Source organism: Talpa occidentalis, unplaced genomic scaffold (assembly GCF_014898055.3).
Source record: "Talpa occidentalis isolate TD23 unplaced genomic scaffold, MPIMG_talOcc4v2.1 talOcc4.2, whole genome shotgun sequence".
Taxonomy (NCBI): Eukaryota; Metazoa; Chordata; class Mammalia; order Eulipotyphla; family Talpidae; genus Talpa; species Talpa occidentalis.
The window spans coordinates 61,255,263-61,264,176 of record NW_023602073.1 but is presented as its reverse complement, the minus strand read 5'-3'; the positions used below and the strand labels follow the sequence as shown (position 1 = coordinate 61,264,176).

Here is an 8,914-nt window from a genome sequence, read left to right as displayed (position 1 = left end):
ATGGGGGAGGCGTTATGGAGAAAATAAAATTTCCAAAGCTCTGGGTGGAAAGGAGACAGGCTGCATAGTGAGAGGATTAGTGTGTGTCTTGGGGGTCAGTTTCCAATCTGTCCCTGGTCAGGGCCTGGTGGTTCAGGTCACAGTCCTGGAGAGTGTCAGGGAAGGAGGAGAGAGACTTCAGCACTCTTAGCACATGACCATGGGGTACCCAGGGACCCCAAACTGTTAAGGGGTGCATGCTTAAAAAGGAGTCTGGTCATCCATGTGCACAAAGGCAAAAGAAAAACTCTTAGTGTAAAAGATTTTTAATACAATTGGTGTCCAGAGAAAGAAAAAGAATGGATTTTTCCTAATAACACTCCAAAAATTACCATCCCCTCGTGGGCAAATATCCAGCCAACAAGCTTGGCCCAAAGCAGGGCCACTGAGGCCAAAAGCTTGCCACTAGTCTAAGGCACCTTCTGGCGGGGAAACACAGGAAGGGGTCAGGCAGGCCCAGATTGCTGTGCCAGGGGGGCCCTTTCTCAGGATAGCAGTGTGGGTTGTGCCCCAGTGAGAGCACACTCCCTTGCCCTGCAGACCTGGGGGTGGACAGGACTCTGCATCACTGCTAGCCCCATCATCACATAGACCTGTTCACTCTCTACACAGGGTCTCCTCATTACATTCTCTGCAATGCTGTCTGCTCTCTGCTACGACCCAGCACCCAGTTCTTCAGTCTCCCACCTCCTCCCTGAGCCAAACTGTGGCCTGCCTGGAGACTGGGGGTTCAAAGCACCAAATTAAAACCAGAGTAATCAATCCAGCTCTCCAGATCTGGGAGGGGCTCCAGCACTTGTTCTGGGTCATGGCAATGATAGAGACCCAGCCCTGGTGCCAGACAGACTCCCTCACCCTGCCTGCCTCTGCCTGGCTGGGGACTTGCTCTGGACCTGCAGAGAAGTTGGGGAGGAAGGGCAGACCCTGTCCCCTACATGAAACTCCTTCATCAGACAGGGAATCCCCGTCTCTCCCCTCTGACTAGATGTTCCCGCACGCACATCTGCATCTCACTCATATGTTTTCTTATTACCCACAACACCTATCACAGTCACCTGCAAACATTTCCTCAGTGCAAAGATGTCCAGACGTAGAAATGCACAGTGTCCTCCCTCCCTCCCGCCCCAGCATCCAGTAGGGAAGCAGGTGTGTCTAATATTTCACAAAGCAGCTCTGTTGTTCTGGTGTCCAGAGACCATTGATGGAGTGCCTGCCTAGCTCCAAACCCATCTTCCTGCTCATCCTCTGTGACCTCGGGCCATTCTTTCCATCTTGGACTGACCCCTGGCCCCAGTTTCCCCAAGTCTGTCTTGGGAGCATCCGGGGAAGAGAGCGCCATGGTTCGCTCTATTTCATTTCCCTGGGCCTCAATTTCCTCATCTGTGAAATGGACGTGGTTATCAATGGCAATGCCTGCCTCATGAAGATGGCTGTTGTGTGGCTATCTAAGCTAGTGGGGCTGACTAGAGAGCTGTGGGCAATCAGAGGAGGAGGCGATGTAGTCACAATGAGGGCATCAGGAGAGGCTGGTTCACACATGAAAACCTGAACTGGTTTCTGGTCCACACATGAGACAAAGGACAGACCAAGTGGAAGAAGCTCAAAAACTAAAGCAGAGAAGCCGGAATATGCAGGGATAGAAAGGAGTGTCAAAGGAAGGAAGAGGAACGGGGAATACAGGAGAGGAAGGGAAAAAGTGAAGACTTAAACTTGGGAGAGGAAAAAAGAGCCATAGTTCAATCACAGGAGCCGAGAGAGAACCAAGAAGTTCTGCATCACAGAAGGCAAAAGAAGAAAGCAGTAAGGAGGTGGCATTGAGTCCTCAAGAGTTGTGTCCTACCTGGAGTAGAGGCAAAAGCTACCCAGGAGGGCTTCCCAGAGGAGGCAGCCAGGAGCTGCTGTGAGCCCAAGAACACGAGCTTCATGGGAAAAGGGGGCCTGAAAGTGAGCGTGAGCTTGGCAAGACACTGCCAGAAAAGGAGGGAGGGAGGGAGGGAGGGTTCCAGTGGTTATTACCAGATCTACACAAATATTGTTGTTTTGACTGGTGGTGGAAATAGGTTTATTTTTCCCCAGGAACCACAAGTGTGATGTGCAGGTTCATTTGAGAACACGATACCATGGGAAGAGCAATAGTCTCTGGCCTCTCTTTTCCCACTTCTCCTGGTGAGACACATAGACACATTCAGTCATAAAAAAAATAATCCAAACCACAAATGTTCAGTCTACAAATGCTGAGGGTCTCCTGGAAATATCTAATTTGTTACAATAATTTTTTAAAATCCCACTTTTTCAATACATAAAGCACTTAAAATAGTGCCTGGGAGATTTAAAAGCCCATGCACACCTTTGCTATCATTTGGAGACTGACTATCTCGACAACAAAGACCATGGACACTGCAGGCAGATCATCTGGGTGGCTGTGTGACAGTGGCCTAGTTTCTGAACCTCTCTGTGCCTCTGTTTCTCCATCTAACGGGGATAACAGTACCTTTCTCACAGGGTTGTGAGGATTATATGAATTAATACGTGTAAAGATCTCAGAAAACAGTGTGTAAGCAAATTCCCTGCCCCCCTAACCCTGTGCCATAGACTCACACCCCCCTCTCCTCCCAAATCAACCACATTTTTGGGCAGTAGTGTCCTTAGGACTATGGATTATGAGGGTGGGCATGGAGGGGAGAGAGAGGGAGAGAAAGAAAAGAAAAAGAGGAAGAAGGAGGAGAGAAAATAGAAAAAGAAGGGCCCCGTGACACCCCTCTCTGCCCACTCTCAAGGAGTCTCCATTCTGAGGAGACGCTGCCTGCACCAAGTAAGCAAAGTGCCAGGGGTGGGCTGGCAGGTGTAAGCAGCTCAGACCTGCTTAGGGTTCAAAGCCTCTTCATGCTGGGTTTGGCTGGGAACAAAGGTGTAGGCCAGTGGCCACCATGTGCAGGTTTGGCTCAGAGAGTCTGATTTGGGGATCATTTGCTCTTTCAACAGGTTCTTATGCTGAAGATGCTGGTCTAGGAAGGACAGCTGGAGAACCACTAGCTTAGGAGCTGGAACCTGGATAGACCTTGGCCTGCATCCCGGTTCTGCTCGCAGGAGCTGTGTGACCTTGGTCAGGTCCTGCAACCTCTTGGGTCTCAGTCTTCCCACTTCTAAATGTGGGATCTAATACCAGTCTTCAGCACAGCCTTGAGGACTCCATGAGGACAGGTAGGCAAGTGACCAGCGCAGGCCTGACCCCCCAGGGAGCGGGCTCTGTGACTGTGGCTGGTCAGCCTCCGGTGGCAGGTACTGCTGGTTTTCCTCCAGTATCTGAGCTCACTAATGCACACCCAGTCATTGGCAGACACACACGGCTGCCAGAAAAGGACATTTTTCAGGCCATTGAGGGTGTGCCTTGTGAAAGTGCGACCTAGTGAGTTTTATATTAGATGCAAAATTGCTTTGATACTGAAACAGAAGCTACTGAAATAGAAGTGCTCTCAGTAACATAGAAATGGATTTACAGCTCAAATAGAGGCCTGGTTTATGTCCCTTCTATCTTGTTGCTCTATTATTCTGGTTAAAAAACAAAATTCACAAATTCAGAGATCTAATTGGCTTTGTTAAAAGATTCGTGAATTGGGCAGCATCTCAGCTACATACTGCAAAGGCTCACACAAAATGGAGGGCGTTTTTAGGCAAAAAGAGGGTGGGACAAAAGAAAAGATTATTTCAGGTAAAGCCAGGAGAGAGTGGGTTGGTGTGGGGGTGTCTTATCTCGCAGATGACCTTGCTGGTGTTGATTAGGAAACTCAAAATTGATTAGTTTACACTTTTGAGAGAGGTTGAAACTGCAATAGCTATGAAATCTGGGTAGGAGCCCAGCACGAACAACTCCATTTGGGGCCTGTTTTCCTGTTTTTCACATTCTCAATGTAAGACCTGTTCACCTCCTCATATAGGATGACTGCTCCAGCTCCTGCCATTGCATCCACATCCCATTCAGTCAGAAGAGAAGAAAGGGGAAAGAAATGTCCTATTTCTTCCCTTTCTAGTCACAAATAGTAGCTAAAAATATCATTTCTAGTCATGTTCTACTGGCCAGCTCTTAGTTGCCCGAACATCTAGCTGTTAAAATGCTATTTCTATGGAAGAAGGGCAGAAAGGCCAGGACAGAGTCAGAGTGGTATGTAACCCCTATTCATCCTTCCTTTCTCCTACTACTGAAATGTCGATGTCATGGCTGAAGCTTTACACAGCCTTCTAGGACCCAGAGATGGAAACTCTGTTAAGGAAGAGCATCAACTATCTGGAAGGGCCTTTGACCTGGTGACTTGTGTCAACAACACCAGCCTGAGCTGCTTCCCTCTCAGCTCTCTACATGAGAGAGAAGTAAGTATCTCATTTAACTCATTGCTATTTGGGATCGTCTGTCACTGGCAGCCAAACCTAACCTCAACTGAAGTCTTTTTCCCAGTTATTCGAGCTACTCCTCTTTCGAGCGCTCCAATTGAGCCCCAAGATCGCCAGTCATCACGTGGTTGGGAATTGGACAGGGATGGGGGTTCATAGGAAGTTCTACTATTTGGTTGAGTTGGCCCCTGTGCGGTTGTCCCTTCCTGATTTCCTCCTTCCTCTTCGACATACCTCTCCCCTATAGCAGGGTAGTCTGTATTTTTCACTTTGTCCCTTCTGACTTTCTTCTTTTCCTTCTCCCTTCCTTCCTTTCTGAAATGAAGGGCAGATGACCTCTGTGAGGCAAAGGGTCACATCTGGGGAACACTTAGTTCCTCAAATGTAGGGTAACTGGGCAGCTACTGTTCTGAGCCCACGTTCCAGGAGGGGGTGGATTGATTTGCATAAATCCTTCGAGATGTTCAGGGAGAGGAATGTGCTGCGCAGTTTACAGCAGTGACCTGTGGCCGTGAGATCTGTGGGCAGATTGGACTGAGTGGTTCCTGTTCTGTCTGCTTAGCCTCAGCACTTGACCTCCTCCTCTCCCCTACCCAGAGTACCCAGTTCACTCCAAAAACTTGTTGTTAGGCCTCAAATCTGGACCTGTCTCCCTAGTTATGCTGCCACCACCCCAGTCCAAAGTACCCTTTTCTGCCATCTCATAGCAGCCCCCTCCAGTCCATTCTCCACGCAGCCGCAAGGGAGCCTTCTGGAAAGACAGATCTGCTGTGCTCCTGCTGAAAACACCTCATTGATTTCCCAGTGCACTTACCACAATGTTCAAGCCTGAAACATGACCTCAAGGCCCCACAGGTCCAGCGCCTACTTACCAGCATCGTCCTGCCTTCCTGGCACAGCGGCCACATAGACCCTTTCTTGAGTCCTCAGACAGCCCCTCTCTCTGCCACCTTGAGGCCTTTGTCTGAGCCATTTCCTCTGCCTAGAACACCTGCGGGGTCTCCCCACCCCTCATCCCACACACACTCCGGCCCTTTCTCCCATGGGTGCCTGACTCAAAGGACATCTCAGAGGCCTGACAGGACGAGGCCCTTAAGCCTGCCATATGACTGAAACCTTTATGGCACCTATCATACGAGCTTATCACTTTCTATTTATCTGTGTGTTTATTTCAACTTAATTCAACACAATGAATATTTATGGCGTCCCTACTATGTGTCAGCTCCCCTTCCACAGCAGCTCCTCTGGCCCAGTGCCAGCATTTGGGGTCTCCTTTCTGACAGCCCCTCTGAATCTGCTGTTTGCCCTCAAGGGCCCAGACCAGCCCAGCCAGGAGACCAGGGCCTCTCTCCCAGCTGTCCTTTCCAGGGTCCCCCTGGCCTGGCAGTCGGGGCCAGTGGAGCAGGTAAGCATGAGCCAGGCACCTGGAGGCGAGTTCTGGATCAGCTCTGGACACAAGCTGGGGTCAGTCACTGCCCTCTCTGGGCTTCAGTGTCCTCATTTTTAAAAAGAGTAAGTCCTTTGGTATAACTTTGGATGAATCAGGCCTAATTGGTGTCATTGTGCTTTGTAGTTGTTGCAAATTGAAGGTTTACGGCAACCATCTTAAATGGCTTGAATTTACCAAGTAAGAGATTTGGAGCTGGCTCAAATCTTATCGGTGCCATTATCCCAACAGCAAATGCCTACTTTGTGTCTCTGTGTCACATTTATTTAAGATCTATACATTTCTGTAGACCTAATTCTATTGCACATTTAATAGGCTACAGTCTAGTGTAAACCTAACTTTTATGTGTGCGAGGAAACCAAAAAATGTCCTTATTGTGTTATTTATCACAGTGGCCTAGCACTGAACCAGCGAGTTCTCTGAGGTGTGCCCTTAGGCTCTGAATAACTGATGAAGACCTTTATGGAAAGTCCCTGGTGGATTTTAGCTTTCATTCATTCACCATTCATCCATTCACTCGTGGACACACATTTATTGAACATCTCCTTTAAGATGAGTTTCCTGTGAACAGAGACTATGTTCTATTATCCATTCAGTTGCTCTATTCCTTTTGTTTGTTATTCTTTGTAGATGTATTATTTTTATTGGGGCAACATTGTTTTACAATACTGCACACAGTGCAGGGGAAGAGGATCACCCCTCCTCAGATGTGCCTTGCCACATCACACCCGCAAACAAAGCACCCCTGATGCTCCATCCCAGTCCACTGGGCCACCGCCCCATTGATCACCCTGACCCCTCTCTGGTAGCCTCAATTTGACAGCCAGATTTCTAGGGTTGGTTTTAGTTTAGTCATGTCTGTTCGCCTATTTTGTTTCTTGAAAAAAAAACGGAATGCTTCACAAATATGCGTGTCCTCCTTGTGCAGGGGCTGTGCGAATTCTGTGCCATTCCAATGTTAGTGCAGGGGCTACCAAAATGAGCCTCTGCCATGCTTGGTACCTCTTACTTGGTAAATTCAAGCCATTTAAGATGGTCATTGAGGGCCTCCCCGGTGGCGCTGGCGGTTGAGCGCAGCGCTGTGAAGCTGCCCGCAGCCTCTGCAGCGCCGGTTCGATCCCGGCCGGCCAGCGAGGGTCCCACATGGCGCGCAGACCTCTCCTGCCGCCCGCTGCTCCCCTCAGCAGTGTACTTCAGTCCTTCTGCCTGCTCTGCTCCCCGCTCTGGCTCTGGTGAATTCTCTCACCCTCCCGCGCTTCTGACAGTACCCAGTGCTTGTATAAATAAATAAAAATAAATCTTAAAAAAAAAAAAATGATGGTCATTGAAACATGTATTTAGAGCCATTCTTAGGGGGTTGGGGGTGTTTTATAGTCAAACTTTGTCCTTTTATTTTTTAACACCTTCCTTTCATGTTTTGTTTGAATTTTATTTCCATTGTCTTATCTGTTACTTGTATAGATTTATTTATTAGAGGTTATAGTGAGATCTATACCCATGATCTATTTAATAGTTTGATTTCAAGTTCATTCTAATGGCCCATGTTTTTTGGTTTTTTTTTTTCCAAGATTTATTTTTATTTACTTGTGCATACAGGAACTAGGGTCTAGGCCAGAGGTGCAGGGGGAGGGGGTGAGAGGGTTCAGAGACAGAGTGGGGAGCAGAACAGGTGGATCTACTGAAATACACTGCTGAGGGGAGCAGTGGGCGAGTCAGGAGACGTCTGCTGCACCACGTGGGTCACCTCCCTGGCTGGGGATTGAACTCATGCTGCAGTGACTGACAATAGCTTGATAGGACTGAGACTTTAACCCCTGCACCACCAGGGAGGCCCTGGCTCAATTTTTCACTTTCCTCCTCCATGTTGAATAATTTTATCTGTTAGTTCTAGATGGGATTTGTTTTTATTTTATAGTAGTCCCTTTAGTATTTCTTTCAAGGCCAGTTTGGTGGTGATGTATTATTTTAATTTCTGTTTTTCTGTATAGTTTCTTATCCCTCCTTCAATCTTGAATGATAGTCTAGCCAGACAAAATATTATAGGTTGGAAATCTTTTTCTCTGAGGGTTTTAAATAGTTTCTGTCATTTTCTTCTTTACTGCAAGTTTCCACCAAGAAGTCCACAGATGGTCTAGTAAATGTTTCCTTGCTGTAACTCTTCTTTCACTAGATGATTTTAGTATTCTTTCCATCACTATTTTTCAGCAGTTTGATTGTAATGTGTCTTGGGTTTTTCTGTTTGGTATTATTTTGTTTGGGGTCCTTCAGTCCTTTGAATTGGGATATTTTCTTTCTTTCCCAGTGTAGGGTAAAGAAAATATCAGGCTTTTCTGCCCTTCCGCCATCAGGATAGATGATGGATCCTTGTCCTGAATGCATGCCTGATGGTGGGCACCTGGAATAGGGTGTGGGCATAGGTAGATGAGATTCAGCTGAGCTAAGACTGTGCTTTTAAGGGCGGCGTCACGGGGGACGCCAGGAGCAGCAGCAGCAGCAGCAGCAGCAGCAGCAGCAGCAGCAGCAGCAGCAGCAGCAGCAGCAGCAGCAGCAGCAGCAGCAGCAGCAGCAGCAGCAGAAGTAGAAGCCGAAGCAGAAGCCGAGAAGCAGCAGAACGAACGCTAGAGAGCCCAGATAGAGTGAAGACTTGCCTGCCAGCCTCCCAGCCCCCCAGCCAGCACCCCTGCCTGCCATATGCCTGGTGAACCCCAAATAAAAAACCTGCAAAACTACTGAGGACTCTGACTCCTCCTTTACCCGGTCTGCATGGGATCAGAAAACCTGCACTGTGCCTGTTCCTGCCCCTACACCCAGATTAGGGAGCTTCTTTCCTATTTTTTCTTGAAATATATTTTCTATGCCTTTCTCTCTCATCTTCTGGGACCCTCATGATATGGATATTGTTTCTTTTTAAATTTTCCCAAAGAGTTCTTAAACTATTTTCATTTTTTTTTTAATTCTTTCTTCTCCTTGCTGTTCTATTTGTGTTTTATGGCACAATGCACTCAAGCTCACTGATTCTATCCATCTGAATTATTAAATTCA

General features: G+C 47.8%; 1 non-coding gene across 1 annotated transcript; it reads right to left on the bottom strand.

Moving 5' to 3' along the window:
* Positions 1 to 6,755: 6,755 nt before the first annotated feature.
* On the bottom strand, positions 6,756 to 6,858 carry LOC119253604 (U6 spliceosomal RNA). The gene has a single exon (XR_005127139.1). It is a non-coding gene; the product is annotated as a U6 spliceosomal RNA (small nuclear RNA).
* Positions 6,859 to 8,914: the final 2,056 nt, after the last annotated feature.